This window comes from Dromaius novaehollandiae, chromosome Z (assembly GCF_036370855.1).
Source record: "Dromaius novaehollandiae isolate bDroNov1 chromosome Z, bDroNov1.hap1, whole genome shotgun sequence".
Taxonomy (NCBI): Eukaryota; Metazoa; Chordata; class Aves; order Casuariiformes; family Dromaiidae; genus Dromaius; species Dromaius novaehollandiae.
In genome coordinates, this window is record NC_088132.1 from 33823609 (window position 1) to 33847648 (window position 24040).

The following is a 24040-nucleotide window of genomic DNA, read 5'->3' on the forward strand; positions in this document are numbered from 1 at the left end:
CACTACTGCTCTACCCAAGTCGGAAGCCAAACCCAGCATCGGTACACACGTGCTTTGGAAGGATACCGTCTGGTCATTACAGACCACTGTGCAGCTCCACTCAGATGCTACCTAGAAATTAAGATTTTTCAAAAGAATTTCTATTTGGTTACATACACAGCTCAGAAAATGCCATCTAGATTTAAAAGACTTCTTCCCAAAGCCACGCTCCTGGAAGTCTGCTTTTATTTACTGTGAATCGTTTCCATACAGGCTCTCCATAGTAGTCCTTTAATCTTGCATGGCATAATTGTAAATGTTCTCTCTGCATATCTTTGCATAATTAACTAAGAGACATTTCAAGGTAATGCAAAAGAAACATCTTGGTACATACTTATTTTACACATTATGCTTACAACGTGTTATGCTATTTACTTCTCAATTTCAGAACAACCTCTAGCACACTGCAGGTGTAATTTATAAGCAGCAATTATAACACAATATAAATTACAACATAAGCAGACTGACAGAACATCAACTCGAGGTAATGCAACAGAAACTCCCCAAACTATACATAATTAAGAGCCTTCATGAGAAAACTCAGTTGGAGAAAAACCTCACGATAGACCTGGAAAGTGATACACTGTAAAACCAAATTAACAGGAAGGTAATTTCAGCCTCAAGACACTACATGTTCTGCCTGCACGCCAGAGCTCAAAAACGTGATTCACTTCAAACTTGACACAGGATGTGAAGCTATCTGGGACAATCAGGAGCAAAGGAAGAGCATCAGTATGTGGCATTCTGACTACAGCAGCCTCCTGGTTTTGAGGCACTCTCTCACCACTGTTTATACAGCACATCTCCCTGCTCAAATTATCATTTGGCTAAAACATTTGCACTCCCACTGTTATCATCCTGCTGGAGATGCACAGCAGTTGAGGGTTACTAAACTACAAAAAACAACAACACACCAACACACCAAAAAAAAACCACTAGCACAAGCACACCTAACAGAATGAAGTGTTTCCAGAGCAACAGCACTGAAAGTCATCCATCGGACTGGCAGCCAGTGGCATGCATTGGCACAATATACAGTTCCCCTTTTATATCTACCCATGAGCAACATGGCAGAGGAAACAGGCTTTTTCTGTCATTCTCTCTCTGCACAGCACTGGAAATTCTCAAAGGGAGAGTGGGAGGGAGCACTAGGGACCACTAATCTAGTGCCCGGAGTGAAAGTACTCTTAACGGACAGTTAAACACACTGCCCAGGAGGCTGGAAAAACTACCGCCCTCAAAGGCAAGCAGCGATCCTTGTAGAACATAACGTGTTAATCCCGTATGAACAAGAAAGCTGTACAAAACGTCATCAGTTTGCACTGAGCTCCACTAGCCCCCCTTATATTCCTTCTCTTTATGTTATGCACAAATCTGAAGCAAGAAGGAAGATCCCATAAGACTTGTAAGATCCCAAGGCTCGTAACCAGTAGCTTCTCAAGGCAAAGGAACAGGCACAAGGCACAACTTGTTATTTCCCCTCCGAGTTCCCTGTGCCTCCTCAGCCTAACATGTGAACTTCAAGCAAACAGGGCCCTTCAGGATCCTATCCTCCACTAGATTTCCAGACAAGAACATTTATTTACATGATTAATATAATTACTATAATTGCCTATAATAATATATATTAGTATGTGTGTTATGCACTGTAATATATATTACTAGAGTACAAGTAATACAATCACTTATATTTATAAAAAACATTTCAGAAAGGTACATACATTTTTAATTGACTGATGCTTTTAAAGTTTAAAGAAATATTTACTATAAAAGAAGAAGACTTAACAGGCATGAAAGTCAGGTTATACACTCATTTTCCGCTGGCCTTTTAGGCAAATTTAAGTATCTAACTTCATTGTGCTTTCTGAACTTTTTCCTTCTAGTCGAACATCTAAACAGGGTGCATTAGTGCTGTCCATGTAACAACTTCGTAATTACAGTGCTATCTCCTAAAGTTCTGCAAAACATTTAAAGACAAACTTCTTCATTTTGCATTTGTTGACGATGCAGCTTTCCCAGAGGGCTGAACGAAATGTACCACTTTTGCCATGAAACTCTCCTCGAGCCACTTAATTGTTTGCATCTCTGGAAGCTAATGCAATGGGGTGACTTTGTCAGCAGTATTTTTACAAGCCGTTTTAACTGTGAAAGCCAGCATGCACCACTGGCTCCTGCTCTGGCATGCTGTGCTTTACACCCCCATCTGGTCCTTGTTCACACTGCTGAAGCAATGCCGGACTAATCCCAAACATTTGGGATTCTTTCAAAAGAGATCATTAGTTTCACAGCAGTTCTTGTGGACGTTATTTTATACTGATGAAGGCAAACAGCAACATCCAGAAGAACAATAGCTACTTTGTTCAGGCAATGAAACAATACCAAACTGTCTGGCCTGTTTCTGAAATGCTAAAATTGTTAAGTTTTATTGTACTGTGTTAAGTAGCTAGTCTACAAAGCAAAGTCATAAAACTAATCTTAGATATTTCCCTCTTTCGTTTAGCCTCTCTCATAACAGATGAGATTTCATTTGTCACATTTCATTAATAAGAATAACATGTAGTTAACCGATAAAAATGGTAGCAGCAAGAGTCCCTTCACTGCATTAGAACTGTTAAACTCTTGACAAAGCAATAAAAAAGTAAATCTGAATACTGCCCACTCCGAATATGAAAATACACTCTTGAGCTTTTCCCCCTCTTACTACCAGTCATATCAGTTTTACTCCTTGACGCCCTGGACAGCCCAGCAAGCCTCTTAATGAGGCTTCTTTAATGGCCAGTTTGGAAATTTTTATTCATTAGACAGGCAGTTCATAACGCAGAGTGGGAAAGAGGGTCTAGTACGGAGAAGGCCGTCCCGAGAGGATAAAGAGGCCTGGAGGCACTTACGCAGAAGTAGTGGCCACAAGGTTAGCAGGGGATCTGCTGAGCCACCACGCAATGTCACCTCTGCCTTAAGTTTCCATCACCTACAAAGCCCAGGGGAAAGTTGATTTCACCTTAAAGTGTAGGTACAAAAGCTAAGGCCGGATGCTTTCTACTGAGGTGTATTAATAAACCAGATCCTAGAAAGAGAGAGTTATCCAAGACCCTGATCACATGGCGTCTGATTACATTTAAAAGAATTGAAAAAGCAGACACAGCCACAGATCCAGACAGGAAACAGGGAGAAGAGCACCAACTGCAAAACAAGACACCAAAGACAGCCACTCCAGTATAAAAGCTATCGGCTTACCATTCCTAAAAATGATGCCATGTGTCAGTTTTCAGACATTACCCAGGAGCAACATAAATATGTATTACATACACTTCTCACCAAGAGATAGGAAACAGCCACCCACACCAACAAAAATAAACCTAGCGTGGCAAAACCCAACAGCCACTGTCAACTGTACCACAGCCAGTCTCCAGACAGCCCCAAAAGCCAAATTAAACTCAAGAGTGTCTGGGGACCCACGTGATCGGTACCCTCTGCAGCAAGACCTTCACCTTACGAGAGTGTGGTTCAGACCTTTTCCTGCTCCGCTTAAGACTTCGCTTCCACATCTTCCCAGCAACACAAGCTCCCTGCAGAGCTCACCTCTTTGGCCTGGCACGGCCAGCAAAAGTGCTCCTCCAGCCACTTGCTGCCTTTGATGATAAGCCAGCCTCTCCCTAACCAAATTAAGCTATGACACAGGTAACTCCATAGGGCCTACTCGCCGCCTCCTGTCACGTTTGTTTGGGGGTTTTTTTCCTAAAAGGGCAGACAGTCTCCAAACAGACGTCATTCTCCTGTCAGCCCACCTCCTGTACTTGCTGCATACTGACCTGTGACAATAATTTATTCCATCCTGACATTTCTCAGAAAAATCCTCTTGTCAACAAACGTGAATTCCCTCAAGAGCGGTATCTGATTCTTTGTCTGCAGTGTGGTCTCATTTATTACTTACTAATCTACTTACTCAAAATCTTCCACAGTCTAGTCTACACACTTTTTTTTTGTCTACTACCTGCTAATGACCCTAGGATGTAAATATATCTATACATCTTTAAGCAGGAGGGGGAAAAAGTCACTTTAAGACGTCAAGCCTCAGACACCACATCTCTAGCAGCCACAAAACAATCCAAAGTGTGTGGGGGGGGGGGGGATCATATTTCTTGCTTCCACTTCTTTGTGTTATAGAATTAACAGATACATTTAGACCTCAACCAAGGTGATGAAACGCACATTCCACTGCATTAAAAAAAAAAAGTTAAATGATCATAAGGCTAGCTGCTGTTTAAAATCTTAACTTACCAAAATGCTTACAAACTCCCTTCCCCTTTTGCTTTCTCTGCTTCTTATTAGACAAAGCATCAATACTAGTAATGTGTAATAGCACCCTTTCAATATTTAAGAACTTTGCATTGTAAAGAAAAAGAACTTTTAGGATCATGAAAGATTACTCTGATGTCTTCTAAAAAGAAGATTTCATTTTTGCTTTGCCTTTTGTTTTAGAAGTATTTGCAAACAGCATCCTACTGATTTTTATATTAGGTTGGAGAAAATTCTATTTCTTTAAGGGAGCTCCAGTGTCATTCTGATAATCAAGGTGTGCTCAAATTAAAAAAGAGCAAAAACAGAAAAGTATATACTAGTTAGGCAATATCTACCCAAAGTTTTAGTAAAACACAAGAGCATCAGCATGACTTAACAGCAATAACGAGAAAAACCTAGTAAAACACTCTACTAGAGCACAACCACAACGAAGATCCCTCCCCCCCCTTCACTCTTCTAATATTAGAATGGTTATTCTTTGGGGAAAAAACCACTACTGATATTCAACTGTCAGCTCCATACACTAACACAGATTATTCTGTATAGACTAAATATAGGTCACTTCAGAGTTTGGTGTCTTTGAAATGAAGTCCAAGATTCAAACTACAATTTTGTACACTAGCAGTGTAAACAGAGTGACAGCACATTTGACTACAGTTTACACAACACATGCATTAAAGGGTGGGTTTTTTGTTAATTCTTCATTTTTAAGCTCTGTGGCAGTAGAAACGATACAGCATTTACATACGATGTACCAACTTCCTGATAGCTCCTATCACAGCAATACTGAAGAACTTGCTGAAGCATTTCTGTTCACAGAGGACAGCACCTAAGTTTGCCTGAATGCTCTCAAAACTACAATCAGCTGCTGAAGACCATTACAGAATCGGAGAGAACTAGACAGAGAAAGAGATCTCTCCAATATACACATATAAAAACAAGAAAATTTACAATTAATCTCCACAGAGGCTATATGACTCATGGTCAAACTAAGAAATCTCAATCTGCTGAGTAATTCGAACAGTTTTACTGTTAGTTAACGCAAATATGAAAGGATGCCTACGATGTTAACGAAATCAGTCAGTCAGGAGTGACAATACTACATAACCTCTTTCATTTGGAGCCTAAATTACAGCATTTTACAAGTTAAGGCAATTATTTTGTTCTGCTACTAAATTATTCCTTATTGTGACAACTAATTTAATTGATAAAGAACTTTAAATGAGCTTTCAACTTAAGCAGACTTACAAAATAACTGGAAAATTAATTTCTCACCTGCAAGCCAAGCTGCACGGCTGTTCTCACAGCTCTTTTACAAAGACGGTAGCAAAAGGTTGCCTTGAGCAGTAGGCAACGGCCTGAATTTTGTTATCAAGTAATGAGTCTGCCACAAGAAGAATGGCAGCATGGCAGTAGCCTGCTGCACGTAAATCCCTTTGCTGCTTAAAACTAGATTTCGGGTCAATATTTAAAAAAAAAAAAAAAGCAAAAACAAAAAAAAAACCCAAATAATCCAATACTATCCAAAAAGGGCAACAAGAATAAAAGGTATCTGGTGCTGGTTACACTAACCATACAATAGGCTGCAAATTAGCACTAAGTTGTTTTATAAGCAAGTGCAAGAATAAAAATATGAACAGATAACCCATTTATCTCAACTCTGCACAGCCAGCCACAAGCTCAATGCCTCACCATGCAAGCAGTGAAAGCTTTCTAGAGAGAGTCCAATATTTAGAAGCAGTAAAATGAACGCTACCCGTTCTGCGAGTTCCCCCTGCCTCCCTCCCGCGCCCTCCTCACCCTCTCCTCCCCTAAGGCTTCACTCCATGGTTCGCATCTCTCCGGCTGCAAATAATTGCCTGCCTCAGAAAGGCACCTCGGCCAGCAGCACTCCTTAATCAGCAGCAGGACAGCTGAGTGATGCGAGGCATTTCCACCTTCTCCCTTGAGGAACGGCACCGTCTCCACGAGGCAGCACTCCACCACCAAGGATTACAATGACTTCAAATGTGGCGTCTGCCCTAATGAGAGACCCTTATTCCGACAGGGCCCTCGCTCCAGAAAACCCACCTCACACTATTACACCAGCTGCCTACTAGGGTTTAGCTTATCATTACATTTACTGCCAAAGATCAATCTGCCCAGCCTACGGACAAACCTCGGGGAAAATCCATTTGTAGAAACGAACTCACGGTGCTATACTGTACATATGTGCAAGCAATAATCAATTATGTTACCTTTAAATTTTCACCACAGTGTGAACATGGTAACAAGCAAAAATAATTTTTTAAGTCCTTATACCTTGGCACAGGCAGGATAGCAAGACAATTACACCAGATTTACAAAACTGGGGATGAATTTGCAACAAATAGGATCCAAGCAGCTCTGCAGAAATACCTCAGAAAACAAATCTAGGTATGTATTTCCTAGCAAACTGGAGAGACAGAGAGAAAAATAGTTACCAGACTATACTAGGAACTGCAATATACTTGCAGTTGGCATACCAAGAAAGGAAATATGTGATTCAAAGTAATACAAATTTCAGCTTCCATCAGATCAGTCACACATGCTGTACTTTCATTCTGGAATGAACTGTCAGCACGTAGAAGCTGTACAGGTATGTTTCTTCCTAAACAAACCAGTCATCTTCTCTTCCCCACCTTGCACACTTGCTCAAAAAGAAAACCAAAACCTGATCTTCATCATCCTCATCCTGGAGTGGCCATTAAAACCATCTTCTGCGACAGGGTATGACATGCTTAAATCCCATTATTGTATGTTTTCATCCATTCCACCCAGTTTTGTGTCCTTTATGGTACTGCTTTCTTCCCAGCTACCTGCTCTTGAATCTTGACACTTCGAGCCATGCAGATCAGACCTGGGTCTGAAGCCAGCCCTGCTGGCTGTATTTCCTGCCTCACTCCCTTTTCAGTTTTTCTTTAATAAACACGCAGTACCCCCTTTATCTCCCCAAATACTTGATGTCCACACTCGCAGTAACACCTACAGGAAACTATTTTCAGACACAACAGTCAAAGGCACAGTTAAATGATCTGATGCAATTAAACTACACGGCTCATCTTTAACCTCCTGCTCCTCTAAATTCTGCTTCTCCTACTCTCAGGTTCACTTTCTTGTTTCACATTATGCTGTAAACTTCCCAAAGAAGGGACTATGTCTCCAAAGTGTGTTTATACAACACTTAACATGCCACAGCTCTGCTTTGGGCCCTTGAACATTACCAGAATATAATAGCAAGAGTAGCACAGTAAAACCATCAATTAGACTGGTTTCCGATGGCTTCAGGTTTTTGCAGGAAATGGAAATTATTAACTGAGAAAATGACAAACGCTGTCCTTTCCCAACCCTGTCTCTCCTCTCCACACAAAGGGAACTAATTTTGTAGTATTAGACAACCATAACCTTTTTATCACTGTGATGATCTTTCAGGACTCCCATTTGATAGACTCTTCCTTTCCTCCTCCACAGCCTGTCACAAAGATGCAGCTAAAACTCAGCTTGTCTGTCTTCTCTGCTTCATGAACATTCTTAAAAGATCACATTTTCATCATCTGTAGGAGCTTAAATTGCCTTTGGTCCATCCCATATCACAGTCACACAGAAACCTTTAGATTTCTTCATATAATCTTCGAAAAACAGGTTAAAGTGTAATTAGGTATCAAAAGTAAAGCAAAGAGCTTTAAAATGGAGGAAAAAATCCTTGCTTTGAAAGATCAGAAATAGGAAAACCTTTATATTCTTAAAATGATCACAGGCACATAAGACAAATGTAAGAAGTAGAAAAAAACCAAGATAGTAAGCTAAGTAGATACATAAAGCTCGACTGCACGTGAATTTTGATGAGTACTTACAACATTTAAGTCAAGCAGCAAACACACTACACTATTTCAGTAGACAGAGTGGGGATGGGGAAGTGCTACTGAAAAACCCACGTTTTTAACAGTTTCCTGTTCACATTAGAATACTTCCTTGATTAATCAATGTATTCCTGTGTGATGCACATGCCTGTGTAGTCCCCAGTACACTAAGAGAGCTGTTACACAACACACATTAAGAATCACAAACATGTTTTCGATTCTGCAGATGGCCAAAACAAATGTAAAGCTTTATTACTGATCTTCTCACTTCTGTCACAGTTTTTTCCCCTTTACTGATTTCTCAGCTAGACTTCTGCTACGCATGACCCTCACAGATGGAAAAACTTCAGTAGCTGAATTGTTAATCAAGTTGTTCTGTCCTCCTGCCAAACAGCTAAGAAGAGAATTACAAAGTCCATAATTATGCCAAAACCTCCACAGCAAATATTCAGCTGTGTTAATGAACTGCAATACTCACCTACCATAAAGTCCAAATCCAAAACGAGCACCAGTACTTTAGTCCTGAAAGCAGTCCAGGGGGTGGTATCACAGCTACTACTGCAAGTCTTAGCAGAAGTTTGCATTTTGCTGTGTATTTTAGAAAACAGCATGGCATTTACCCTCCCACTCCCTGCCTCTGCCAGAAACCTCAACACTCATAGTAGTAACAGAAATGCACGGATCTGAAAGACTGTTGCACAAACATTAGAAATTACAACAAAGCCCAGAAAAGACAAACGTTAAGCCTCAAAACTGCTGCTGCTGAATACAGTATGCTATCTCTTACTACATTTACTTAACCCTTTTGCATACATCCCACTGATAGCACAATTTTTCCAGGCCCACCTCACTGAACCCACGTGGTTATTTGCACCACATAATTTGCACAACAAACGGACAGCTACATACACATTTGTTATATATTATAGCATTAGGAATTTGAGTCAGTCATAAAGGCACACCTTACACACAATTCTTCTGTCTTAGGTGTTAGAAATACTACACATATCACCTCATTAACACAATTTACATATAGTAGTCATTAAAAGTGGACAAAATACCAACTTCGCTCTATGAATGTAAATGTCTGAACAGTCTAATATAAAATCTAGATTAAAACAGGCTTTAATTTTTAATAAAGCCCGAATTCTAAATCCAAGGTAATATACTCATCTTTAAAAACAAAGTATCAACTTCTTTTTTTAATCAACTATTTTGAAATAAAGGAAATGAAACATACAAATTTAGACCTAATATGTTTTAGTTACTGCTTTTCTCTTTGAATCAAAAGCAACTGAATCACCTGTTTTTATTACAATTTCAGCCTTCACATTCTTGTACTCAAGACAAAGGAGGAAACAATAGTGCTGCTTTCAGTACAAACAGTACACACCTAACATTGTTCTGGTGCACAACAGCACAAATACTTCTATCAATGTATTTTCAAAAAAAAAAAAAAAAAAAACTTTTTGAAATCTACGCAATGGCTCCAAACTTTCCACGCTTTTCTCTCCAAATGATGAAATCCATGGGTACTAACACAGTCAATACCATAGCAATATAACTTCTTTTTCTTGCTTCCTGTAAGAATATTAACGCATGCCAGTATTAGAAAATCACGTAGTACAACGTATACTGTCAATATTTAACTAATTTTAAAAGTGACTGAAGGTTCCTCGGCCTGTGAAGGAAGGGAACATTCACAGGTGGCAATGGGTAAAGAGCCAAAGCAATAGTCTATTGCCTGGATGATTAAATACAGCATCTCAATATCAAAATCACATCTGTAAGTTTGCAGTGTATGAAGTCTTAAACTCAGGACTTGAACATCTTCGTCAAATATATGCAACCACAAAGGATTTCAACACTGCAAGAAGGGTCTCAGGAAGGCTTACTGAAATCCTTTGATCATAGCTGAAGAACTTTTGAAGTCAATGACACAATCACGACCCTACACAGACATCTAAGCAAATAAAACATTCATGGTGCTATTAGTTGTAATACAAGTACGATGCTGAAAAGCAACACAGCTTTTTGCAAGGTCAGAGCTAAACTACAAAAAATATTTTCAAAAATCAACATAAAAATATGGAAATTCTGAACAAAGGCTACAGTACTCTCTCCTGTGTACCTATCTGTTGCTGTTGAGCTTTAACCAAACAGACTATCTAGACAAACCGATCACTAAGACTTCCCTAAAGTCATGATCTGCACAAGTTCAGAGCTGCTGCAGCACCTTTCCAGCTGGACTTGCATATTCAGATCATGAGAACTTCAAGGGTCTGAAGCTGGGCGCATTTCAAGATCCTTCACCTCTGGACAACTCAGTTCCCCATCTCCAGCTGCCTTTGAAAACGTTTCTAGTGGTACTATTTATTTGGAGCTTGCCTATTGTTATCTCTCTGATCAAACAGTTTATGGACACAAATCCTCACAAAGCTCCCACACAGATGTACCAACATGACCAGCTGGAATTTTTAATCTTGTGAAACAAGTTTTCAGGCCCCTGAAACATTGATTAAAGTGTTAGTTGTGGAAGATATAAGCAAGCTAACAAAACAGTTCACTATATAACCGAACACCAGGAAAAAAACTCCATACTGTAGATTTTCCTCATCACTGATATCAAAAGTAGAATTGGACATGAAAACTTGTTTGGCCAGAGGAGTTAGGAAGGGCTTTTTTTTGTCCTCAAGCATATTCCCAATGCACTCTCTGCATAGTGCTGTAGGTACTAGTTAACGCCCTCCCTTCCCAACACTGGAGTCAATGAGAACCTCATGGCAAACGTCTCTAACAGCGCTTTTCTCTTCTGGTGATTAATTGCTAGAACAAAATTACTTCAGAAAGTAGGTTTGTGACTTTTAACATCTCACAGAAAGTATGCTTTAAGCAAAATACAAATCAGTACCTCTTCATAGGTGTAACTGCATATACATCTAGAATCTGTTTTATACAGGTGGTAAGGAAATTTGACCTAATGGTTATTTCAGCCTAAAAATGCAATTGTTTAACTGTGGTTAAAAATAAAAGGTGTCAAAATAACACCTCATACCTCAGCAATGGAAAAGCAGCTCCACCAAAGAGAAACCTTTATTTTTAAAGGTCTCTGAGTGTTTCAATTCAGAGACTTCTCTCTGGACTAACCAGTAACTCAGACCAATGTGACCAACCTCTTAGAGACACACATTCACCTGACTGAAAATACAAATGCTGTGTCGAGGGCAAAATATCCTTACTAACTCCAGAGATTTCATTCTCAGATGAGTCTTTATTTTATGAGTACTTACATTCTGAAGTGCATTTTCCAGTTAACTTCTGAAAGTTTTAGAGCTAAACAAACTCTCCCTGTGCATATCACTGCTGCTGACAACCAGACAAATCAGCTATCCTTTACGGTTTCTCCACACACTCAGTGTTAAGCCAAGCAGCTTTGGACTCTGAATCAGCTCGACTCATGTCTGAAGAGCTGAAGCTAAACCAGAAGGCAAGAGGCTCAAAGGACAGCACTTGCCCCAAACACCAGAGGATACAGAGAAACAGCAAGTTTCTGAGAGTTTAAGCTTGTCGTCCTGCTGCAGGAGTCTTCCCCCCAAAACACACTCCCTGGGGGAGCACCGTCATTCATGGGATGAGTATGCCCCAAAGTCTGTTCAGATCTTCAATCCTTTTCCTCACAACACGCAAACGATAACCACACTCCTTTCATTATAAAGTTCCCCCACCTACGCCTCTCCAAAAGGGAAATAACATGAGGATTTATCAAGGACTTTCACAAAAAGCTACTTTAGCTGTAAAATGGCTGATGGTGGGTAAAAAAGAAAGAATGAGTGGCTGTTTTAAAGGCAGGAAGAGAAAGATAGGATAAGGAAGGTAAAAAAAAAATTCCTCTGAAGCACAGCATCTTTTAAATTTGCACAAGAGGAAAAAAAACTATGAGTTGTTTTAACACTCAAAGATCCTTATATTCACAACCCTAGTGGCCAAGTCCCTCCCATTTCATGAAGACATCATTGTTACAAAACATGCACTAGATCACAAACCTTTTAATATACTGTGTAAGCAAAGGTACAAAATGCAGAATAAGAACACATCAAATTGAACTGTCCACATTATTATAATGCAATGCAACACAGAAGCCCTTGAGTTGTTTCTTGATACGGGCTATCATGCAGCTGCATGATACCTTTATTACGTAAGGGTAGGTCAGGGCTGTGCAGACCTCCTCCTCTGACTATTCAGGAAAAGACTGAATAACTCCCAGCCCACCTATCTGATTCTGTCTCTCAAAAACCGTGGGGAACACAGTAGCTATCCCAAAAATTTTTCACATACTCTCCTGACATCATGATGCTTTCTATACTTTTCTATCATCCAAATGCACATTCACATCCCAAACAGGCAACATGCCACCAGAAAATATATTGCTCTCATTTCACAAGAGTAGCCAGAGGTACTATCTCATATTTCAACAGCTAGTGAAAATCATCCCCAACACCAAAATCGCATGGATGAATAACAACAATGTCCATAGCCAGCATGGATTTAAAAATATATATATATATTTAATACCATTTCCTTTTCTCTTCAAATTTGCTTTCTCTTTTTATTTTCCTCCGTAATGGAGTCCATCCATATAAATATCCAGGTATCATGAACTTTCCAGTCTTTCTTGCATAGCCTTCATGAACTTATTACAGTAACCAACCAGGTCTTTCAGTGCTAAGAACATCTCCAAGGAATTTTAAGGTTCAAAGAGCCACACAAAAGCCCCTCATGGTCCCAACAGAATCAGCATATGAAGCTATTAATAAGTGTACAATGCCCACCCTTAGGGAGTTGGATAGGACAAAATATTTGCAGTAGTCAAATTCTCTATTTTGGCAACCTTCACTTGCTCCCCACATTTAATCAACCAAGCAGTAGCTTTTAGGCATCGCAGTGTCTATACATTTCTTCCTGCTGAAAAAAGAGTAGTGATGGTAAAATGCTGAAGAAATGCTGCATGCAGTCCTACAAAAACCCACCCTTTACATTTGTGAAGTTCACTCACTAAGCCAGTCATACCATTTTTATCCTCCCCTCTGTCAGTAGTTCAACCCCAAGCCAAATTTTAGTTGCCCAAAGTAAAGGTACAGAAGAAATACAGCTGATTTCAGCCCTCTTCAAAGTTCCCACTGCCCTAGTCCTAACATTAATCAACATTTTTAAATAGCATATCCATGAAATCCACTATCACCTTCAGTATTTCCTCCAGTTCCCCAGTAATAATTTGAAAATGGTGGTATGTGGCAGAAAGTAGGAATAAAAAGAAAGAAAACCCACAAAAATACAATGGAAAATGTTTCAATTTGCCCCTGAAATTCCATTGCTTTCCAGCAGCGACAAATTCCCAGAAAGCATATAATGCAGCACCCGAGCATTACACTTGAGGGTACCTGACCTGAATGGACAGCATTTCTTCCAAAGCTACATGGCCATCATAGCATGAAGTGAAATACTTTAAGGAACATGCACGCAGGGGAGAGGAGGGAGGGAAGAGATGATACACCAAGCATAAACATGCCCTTCTACACAGTTTGCAAGTTAGCAACAAGCCTCAGTTACAGCAGTAACAGCTAGTCTTCACACTAGCTTTAGACTTTTGTGTATCAGCCATTTCACAGCTCAAGAGACTATAATTTAGGGTGTATTTGATGGTGTTGTTCTTTAAAACTAAGTTCTCTTCAACACAAAAATAGCTATTTTCTTTAAAGCCCTTTATCAGAGAGACAAATCTCCTTGCATAATTGCCTGCAAGTATAATTTTGGTGTAAAATACACTAATGTAAATAAATAGCAACTAAATCAGTGAAGTTATGTCAGTGCAGCTATGATCAAAGTCAGATTGCTATCTCCCAAACCCTGCATTTGCCCTGAAATGTCATCTCAAAGTCTACCAAATGGGGAAGGGACAGCTGTGTTCCTTATAAACCTCTACACTCTAAGGAATGTAAATAAGGGATATTGTTAAAATGAAAGACCTAGTTAAAGCTTTACATTTGTAATGTTTAAAAGGTTTTCCCCTCTTTTTTGTATCTTTAATCAAAGGTTATAAATGTTTAAATGATGGCAGTTGCCATGGAAATATGCAGGCCAAGATCTCTCTGTGGGAACCTCAAAGCTTCCTTTACCATTGAGTGCTGTGTAATGACAGGGTCACATTAACACCTTTGACTCCCCAAGCCCATTTACTGCACAGAAATTATCACAGCTGATTCCATTCACCTTCCATAGGCAAGCATTAACTACTTCTGCTCAAGCCATTTTCCCCTGCACTCTCCCCTTCCCTCCCAACACTCTCCCAAATCCATTTCAACACTATCTTTTATACAATGGCAAATTGATCTCAAGTGTGTCCAATATTCTGCACAAACACTAAACAGAAACCTGACAGTACAAATGCTCTGAGATGTTTCATCTGAGCAAAAGCATCATTTCAGAACCTATTAATTTCTTTTTCCAAAGCAATTAAAATCAAATAAATTTGCATCCTATCCTACACAATAAAGACATAGCTATGAAAAAAGAAAGCAGAGGCAGACATGCAGCTACAGGAACTGAACTCTCATAAAAGCCAACAATTAAATTAAAGAACAGAAGACACGCTCTGAATAATGGTTACTTTTTCCCCTTGTGACCGTCAGCGCTAAAGCAGGAAAAAGAAGTTCTTTAAAACCTCAGTGGAATTCCTGAATATCAGCATGTATCATTTGACGCACAATCAGTCTATGCACATGGAAGGCCTATTTCAGGGCAAATGTAAGCAAAGCCTTCAAAAAAAAAATCGATTTTAGATACGCAAATTCAATCATTTGAGTATATCTCCACAACAGCATCTCCATACTGCGAGAAAATACTTATTTTAACTCTAGATATGTATGCATTTAATTCATATAACCATACAAACACATCTACTGTATACATCCTCTGCCACTGCAAGCAGAAATTCCTCAGACATACAAAATATTCAAGATTTAAAATGCATTTAGGGTTACTTTATCTGTTTGTGTATTTGAGAACAAAACAATTTCTCTAGCATCTCTCCCTCCTGACAATAACTAGTCAAGTATTTTAAACAATTGAGTATGCTGTAAATGCATACATATATTTATGTTTCTAATTACTTAATTCTTTTTGGAGATACAATTTCATCAAAACAAAAGCTCCCAAGCCTGCAAAAAGACTTATCTCACATATTTATCACACAATCCCTTCAAAACTAATTCCTGTGCAGGAGGAGTTAAATGCCAATATGCATCTCACTCACCCAGCAGATGATCAAGATAACCTCTTGAAGCAGTTTATCAATTTCAATGACACTTGGAGTAAAAACTTGGTCACATTCAACTGAGTAGTAAATCTGTTTCAGTAGGGCCATGCATTTAAACACGTAAGTGTAGATTTTTAAAAACTCACTAATTTCAAGAAAAAAAGCCATTCTCTCAACTAAATAAGACATAGATTTTCACAGAAAATAAAACTAACAGAATTCTTCCCCATGAGCAAAAGACAAAGATACTTTTCAGCGGATCTGCATTTTTGTTTGATCGATTCTATCAGAAGTATTTATTTTCTTCACCCCTAAGGTTCTGCTGTGAGAGAGGACTAGTTTTCTGACAAACAGATCCTTCAGGTAGGGTACCTTTACAGAGAAAAACGGAAGGGGATCTGCGTGTGCATATGTATGCCTCTTTAGCAAATCCTGAGCAATTAGGCAATTGCTGAGTGAAAACTGGAATGCGTAAGTTTTTTTTGCCTCCAGTCAATTTACACATTGTGTTAGTGAAAAAGAAAACAGTGTGGCAGCAGAAAAAAAGGAAAGATGACTTAAATCTGAGGGCACCACACTGCTTTCACAGACTCCTGCATGCAAAATGGCGAACTACAAAGAGATCTGTGGCCAAGGCATGCCAGGGAACTTCAGCTGATTTAGCCAGTTCTCACACTTAAAAACTTACCTTCCTCTACACACATGGTTTTTGTTTTGCTCTGTTATTACAGCAACTTTTTTTGGAGCAGTCAGGACAGGAGGCTTGTGCAAGGCCCCTACGCTGCAGGTAAACCTCCGCAGGCACATCCCCAAACGCACCCGCGCGAACTTGCTCGCAAGGTCAGGGCCACTGATTATTAACTTGTGCAGGCACAACATGCCTCTGTTTCTAAATGCTTTGCAGACGATTCTTACCATACTCAAATTAAATACAGATTTACGCACAGAAACATCTCCCAACTCACACTAAAATGTCTGGAACGTTTGAATTACAGAACCTACTAGGAAAATCCAAGATGGGGCTAACAGGGAAGGGTAATAAATATTTTATTAGATCAGGTTGAAAAAAGAGATCGAATGCACGAAAGTCTGCCTTCCCCAATTATATCAAAAAAACTTTCCCTTTTATATCAACTGGTCCAGTAAAAGGTATTACCTGTCTCCACAAACTTTGTCTTATTTACATCCTAAGATTATCACAGTTACAAAAAGCAGTATCACCATTTGGAACATTAAAAAGATTCAGCAGCAAAACAATCACAGTTAGTTATTTCTGCAAAACCTGTGACAAAGTTCAGATGAGTGAGTGCAATCTATTGTCCGGTTCCTCCGAGTACTTCAGGCAAGCATTGTGCTTATTCTTTCCTCGTATCACAAGAGATGACTTGCAAACTGGTTAATTATAATAATGCATTTTATAGAGAGAAATTACCAAATTTAACATGCCCTCATGCAAACTTTGACCAGCTTATTTTTTGCTAAACAATGTAAGAAACAGCTAGCCCCTTAAGTATTTCAGGCCTGGGAGTACAACTACAGCAAACCAAAGCAAAGCCAAACACAACCTCAGGCACCTGATTTATGACATAAATTCATAGCTCACTTAAAAGAAGTCTGTATTGTTCCATTCTCCCAACACGTAACAAATTTAGAATGAGCGAAAACTCAAGTATAAATCCAAGACCTTTCACATCTCTACGTCTCTCCTACATCATGCATTGTTTTTCTGCTCACAGACAACTACAGAACATTATCTCTTTCAGTGGAAATGAGAAAGAAGACTTTTAAGATGTTAGCCTCCACTTTTCTATGCACAGCTTTGTATATACAGTGACAAAATCCATAGAGAATCACTTGTTTAAGAAAAAAACAGACACAATTGAACATATACATATAAAATGCAATCACTTGGGGCAAGAAGAATGCCTGCTTTATATATAGGGAGGGGAAAAAACATAGGAGAAAGACAGTTAAAGCCTGCCCTTGAACACTACTTTTAAACAAAACAACAACTATAATCATGTTTTATTCATTCCCCCCCCCCTTTCCTCCCTCTCTGCCATTATGCAATCCAAGCAAATATGTATAGATCTGGGAGGCCATATTCAAGTGCACAAGAACAACAAGCTCCCCGTCCTGGATCAGCTCGCTGCAGTAGCCTTAGACCTGCCGAAGCTGCCAGCCACCCACTAGTCTCTCTCCTGCAAACCAGGGAAGAGCTAAGTACCCTAAGCAGTTTGCAGAAGTTTCTACCCTCCTGCCTGCTTTCCAAACAGAAATGCATAGCTCTATAAATTCTCCTTGATTTTGCATTTTTTCTTCTGCCCCTCAGCTCAATTCAGCAATGAAAAGCGTTAAGGACACCAAGATTTTCCAGTTGGCTAATTCCATATATTCCCTACTCTCTTTCATATAACTACTCAGTAATGTCCACATCTACTCAGCATGCACAACAGTGCATGTCAACACACAAATCAAGTTCCTCATAATGCACAATCACCTTTTCTCCTTTCAAGCCCATGCCATGTTACAGTGCCAAAAGCACTTGTAGGAGAGAGTGAGCAACTGAAACAACCTGCAGATCTTACTTGTCCTTGCAATGAGGCCAACAGGTACTAATTTTGCTGCACGATGTTCAATCCTCTTTGGCTTGGCTCATATATAGGCTAATACTAATTTTTTAAGAGGATCACTGCAGAAAATGCCTAGTAGATAACAAGTTCACTGCTGCACACAAACCAAAAGGGGAAAAGAAATGAGTGGAAGAGAGGGAAAGACAGAAAGATGGTTATTATTGCTATATTAAGACACCTGTTTGAACTTGATACATGGGGTTCATTTAAGCTTTTTTATTGTCCTTAGAAAAGTCCTTTATCTGCTTATATCTATAGTCCAAATGTTTTTCTTTTCCTCCTCAGGTAGCATAAGAACATATTCTTGAGGTAGAGAAGTCTGTTGTTTTGTGCTTTAAAACACTTAGTGTCAGAAGTGTCACAATCGCAGTACTGTATGCAAACAATATGCATGTCCTCTCACTCAAAAAAAAAAAAAAAGCTTCTTTCCTACCTTGGTGCTATTTGACTGTTCTCCCTCTAGCCCCTCATAAAAAGTGCTTAACTTACTGAAGTAAGTTTCTTCTTTTTTATTCATGCCATTTTCAGAAACCTGCTCACACTATCAGAAGCTTGCTGCAGTACAGCTTGGCATGGTGTGGGGGGAGAAGAGGCAGGCAAAGAGGATTCTGGACACTTGAGGTAAATAAGAACGGAGCAAAACACCCTCCTAGATAAGCTACAATAATACAACTATTGAGACAGCTAAATAACCTTTTGCATAGTTTAAACTTTCCACATACATAAAAGACAGAATACAAGGGGTTTTTTTGCCAGAACACAATTAAATACAATACCCTATTTAGCCAATTCTAAATAGCAAGACTTGTAGCTTCTCCATCAAGAAAGATGGTACGCATTAGTGTGTAACAGAGCGTAGTCTCAAATACTCGGTTCTACTTTTTGGTCTGTAACTAACCAGTTGTATGAAAAGAAGTCGTCACTTTAATTCTCTGCTTTCTTCAACTCATCTGAAAAACAACGACGAAACCCTCCTATGAGAGGACAAACAACTGAAACAGCTTCCATGCAGCTGAGACACGTAACCCACGTGTGCAGTTACACCAGCACACAGGAGAGTTAACCCTCCAAGTGTAAGCTGCAGCATCCTTTTGGCATTCGCAGGCTCCTCCTACTATGCCAACAAGACATGTGCTACACTGAAAAACAACTCTGCAGCCACTCCACCCTCCTAAAACTCAAGGCCCCACTAAAGCAAGAGGGACCCTCTGCTATTTTTGATACACTTCATCTATGTACTTAGACACTTCAATCACAGGGCTAGGCCAGGTCAGATGGGGGAGGCCTTATGAAACGCTTCTTTACCAGCAGAGAAACAACAAGTTAGAAAGGGGGGCGGGAGAGCTTCAGAGAAAGAAAATCAAATATAGCAGCCAGAAGCATTTACCAGTGCCTTATTTATTATACAGCCTCCCAACCAGGCACATCCTTCTCTAGCTAGCTGACCACAGCACACAGCAGCTGCGTACTAGGCACAACAGAGAATGCGTGAAAACGGTTTAATATTATCACAGCAATGAAAATCTGAATTGTCATTTGAAAAACTTCCAATAAAATCATTTACGTACAAGTGAACAAAAAGAACTTTCAAAAGATACTAAATACATCAGGGAAGCTTATGCTCTGCTCTACTTTTTGCTGTCACCTTTAAGTCTCTATCCTCATTATTACATGCTACCCAGAATACATTACTATGTTTCATGTATCTTTCCAAAAATGAACCATTGTGAAAAGTTCCCTCAGTCATATCTAGAAGTAATTAAATTTTAGTTCAGTAGGAAGCCTGATAGATGAGCATCTATTCAAAAATAACACTTTGGTGGTCATGTACCTTCAGCAATTCCTTTTTAACTCATTTAAAACATAGAGTAATTTGAATCTTTAGAAGATCCAGCAAAAGTAAAGCACAAGCATCTACTAATTTACCCACGACCTTTTGCAAACTATATGGTGTACATAAGTATTACATCTAATGACAGCAGTCCAGATCAAGAATTAATTGTGGCACAGCTGAAAGAGACCTGCATTTATTTCAACTGCAATAGAACACGTAAGGCAATATATTTTACAATATAACGTTCATGATACATGCACCACTTAAGAGGGTGGCAAGAGAGAGAAAAACGGTGGTTGCATGAGTGAGCGCAAAAGCAGCAGCGTGAGAAGACTGCAACCTGCAACTCCAGCCAGGTGGCCCTCAGCAGTTTACACATCCTCTAAACAGGTCTCCAAAGCCTTCCCAATAAGATGTTGCATAAAGAGGGTAACTCTGAAGTTCAACCACTCACAAAGTGGAGCAACTAGTGAAAGTGGCAGGGCAACTGGATCATCTCGCAGACAGCCATTCTTGCCGGACCTCTAAGTGATATAAAGCCACACTGTTTTGGCAGTGCACAGCTGTATCAGTGCAAGCAGGTTAACAAAAGGTTATGAAGTGTTTAATGTAACAGCTGTTTATATTGCGGGAGGATAACACTAGCAAAGCAAGGGCAACATAGTAAATTAAAGTAAATCTCCAGGCACATCTGCACCTATACCATCCAGAAGATCTATGAACCAGTCTTACTATTGTGAAATAAACCCATTCACACCAAACACTGAAATCAAATGCTTCATTCTTTGTGTGCTCCCTGTCAGCTACTATGACTTTTGTTTCTTAAAGACAGGCATGGACCTATTTTGGTAGGCATGACTGCAAGCAGCCTTTTGTAAACACACTCTGTAGCAATCCTTGACCATCGCAAAGTCTAAGTGTACAAAGAATAATTGCTTTTGGGGGGAACCAGGGGTGAATTATTTGCTCTCTAGGCCAAGAAATCCCAATAGAGATAGACTTCATCTGTCAGTGCAGCTATACATTTGCAAAACTTGCTTTTTTTCTCCCTTACCATCACACATGTAGAAACCTATTTCCTCGCCACTCATTTGTTTTCCATTCCTTTCACGTACTGTGGAGTCACCTGCACCACAACTCTGCTACCTGAATTACAGAGTTCCTGTCCATAACCTGCTCATCCCACATAACTTCACACTACGCTGTGCGGGGAAGTGTACGAACAGAGCGTGCTAAGCGCAGAGTTTTGCCCTACATGAGCTACTCGTACTACAATGCCTCATTCTGACTGGGTTTGTAAATGATACTCTCGCTCCGGAACAGCCTCCACATAAATGATCTACATCTGCGCAGCCACAAAGTCAACAGAATTTTGTTTAGGTACACTTGTATAATTGCCTAAGTTTGCCTTCTTTCTAATAAAAGAAGTCATTAAACAGGTCTCTAAGAAATAAGGTATCCAGAAGTTAGTATGAGATCAATGGCTACTTCTGACCTCAATGGTCGTAAAGTAGAAACAGCCTACAGCTAATGTCTGTAAGAATTTTAATTAAAAAAATTGAGACTTTACTACCATATTGATTTCCAGAGCATATTAGAACTACTTGGGTCTACTGACTTAAAGGAGACGCTTCACATTTCTCAGCTAAAGTACCTCCTTGCAAGAGGTATATGACAATAAAGACAGGAGGCAAGAGAACAGGACAATATTTCTGCACAAAACCAAGAGGCACACATGAAAAAGCTGTTCAGACTACAGGACTATCAGGTTCACCCCCATTTCGGGGCAGGCCCAAGTTCCTTCTCCCCTCCCTTTTGATGGCAGTCACATAATAGAAAAAAGCTGCAGCACTAAAGTTACATTCAATGCCTTCTCTTCATGGAGAGCCCTTAAACACTGAAGCTGCACGGTTTCATATATTCAGAAAGCATTAGCAAATGGCCCGCACCTCGGTGAAACAGCAGAGACGACATCCACTTATAATTAGCTTGAGGGCAAACAGGAACAGACAAGGAACTCTTAAGTCACTTCACCCATCTCCTGCAAACTCAGCACCTCTACACAGACCTGATTTAAACTCTCCTGACAGCTGAAAAATAAAACAACTTATAATAGCTCCTCAAAACATATGCAGCCAGTTTCCAAACAGCAAGCATCCAGTACAGTCCTGCTATTCGCTTAATAAAAGACTGAGTTTCCAAATGGACAAAGTCTTTATTGAAGTGCCAAGATACTTTAATTGCAATTTGTAGGCTGCCTGGCACTTCGAAATAACCAAGTCACTTCCCAGCTGAATGAAAATGTCTCACATCCATATTTACCAAAAAGCAGCAGCCAGCTCAAATATCCTTTACATGCTTACACTGGCAAGGCACCAAGAGGTTCAACACTGCAGCCAAACTGCTACAGCAGGTGCAGCGCAGGCCAAACGCACTCCCCTCGCTATTTAGAGTAACAAACCCCCCCAGTAAGGCTGTAACCAGGATTTAAAAACCAGAACGGCGCGCACAGACCTGGCGGCTCCGGCAGGCCAGCCCGCCCGGCGGCTGCGCTCCGCGCCGAGCGCAGGGCAGCGCGGCCGGAGAGCCGGCACGGCTTCACGGGGGAGGGGAAAAAAAAGAAATAAATAAATACACATTTATAAACCTGTCAGCTCTCACTCATTTGTTGAGGGAGAGGCTCCTCCTCTTCGTCCGACTCCAGCCGGATTTATAATGGGGGCTAATGAGAAATGCAGGAGCCCGGCCGTGCCGCACCTCTCCGCCTCGCCGCGGCCGGGGCCGCCCGCGCGGGGCTCCGCAGGGCTCCGCGGAGCCGCCGCCCGCGCCCCTCCCCGCCGCCGCCGCCGCCGCGCCCCGAACAAAGCGGGCGCGCCGCGCTGCGCCCCGGCCCCGCGGAGCCCCGCGGCGGCCCGGCCCGGCCCGGCCCGGCCCGGCGCCGCAGGTGCGCGCCGCAGCGCCCGCCCGTCCCCCGCCGAGCCCGCTCCCGCGGCGCCGCGCACCGGCAGGCCCCCGGCGGCGCCGCGGCAGCACGCGCAGCCCAGACACTCGCCCCCGAGGCGGCGGCGGCTCTGCCTCCGCCTCCTCTTCCTCCTGGTCGTCCCCGCGGCGGCGGCGCCTGGCGCCGGGCGGCAGCACCTACCTGCTGCCGCGGAGGGGCTGCCGGCGCCCGCCTCGCCTCGCCCCCGCCTCGGCGCCTTCGCGGGGCAGGGTGGGCAGCGGCCGCCCCCTCCTCCCTGCGCCGCGGCGGCGAGCGCGGGGCGGGGGCAGGGCGGCGGCGGCGGCGGCGGCGGGGGGAGGAGGAGGAGGAGGAGGAGGAGTTGGTGCCAGTGTGTAACAAGTTTGGGTTGCCCCGCAGTATGGCGGCCGGCGCCGGAGGCGGGAGGGCGCTGCCGCGGGGAGCGGCGCGGCGCGGCGGGGGGGGGGCCGGGGGGCCGCGGCGGGGAGGCCCATCCCCCCCGGCAGGGTGGGGGCTCGGCCCGAGCAGCGCCGCTTCCCCGCCGCGCAGGGAGGGGCTCGACGGCCCCGCGCGGCCCGGCCGTTGCGGCCCCCCGCCCCCGACCGTTGCGGCCCCCCGGCCGTTGCGGCCCCCGCGCGCGCCCCGGCCCCGCGGCGGCCCCGCAGAGGGGGGCCGGGCTGGGCCGGGCTGTGCGGCGGGGCGCTCGCCCCGGGGGGCACCCCGTGCCGGCGGGGCTGTGCCGAGGAGGCTGTGCCCCCGGCTCCCCGGGGCGGGGGCAGCTGCCGGACCCCGCTCCGCCGCTGGCTTCCCCCGCCAGCCCGCGCCTGCACCTCGAGCAGCCCCCGCCGCTCCCCGGCGCCCCGCAGCCGAGCAGGAATGGCTTCACACTCGTCAGCTTTTCTCTGTAACCTGTCTGCTTTTCCCTTTCCCCCGAGCTCTGAAGCTTCCCACTAACTCCAGGTCCTCCAAAGGCTCCCATTAGGCCGGAGAGGAGCACAGCAGCTACATGACGCCCACTTGATGACAGCTATGGTAATGGTATAAGCAAACCAGCTCCTCGCTAATGATTTAGTGCTGTGTCGCTTG

General features: G+C 42.1%; 1 protein-coding gene across 7 annotated transcripts in view; it reads right to left on the reverse strand.

Moving 5' to 3' along the window:
* The window catches only part of LOC112978767 (semaphorin-4D), a 104281-nt gene extending 80988 nt beyond the window's left edge, over positions 1-23293 (reverse strand). For 4 of the 7 annotated variants that reach the window (XM_064501418.1, XM_064501417.1, XM_064501416.1 and 1 more), the window contains exon 1: positions 23138-23293. The gene's annotated coding sequence lies outside the window, so the exon portion shown is untranslated. Of the gene's footprint in view, positions 1-22509; positions 22575-22642; positions 22772-23137 lie in introns of those variants that run through there. The other 3 variants (XM_064501414.1, XM_026092467.2, XM_026092468.2) reach the window with 3 other exon arrangements.
* Between the last annotated feature and the right edge of the window lie 747 nt (positions 23294-24040).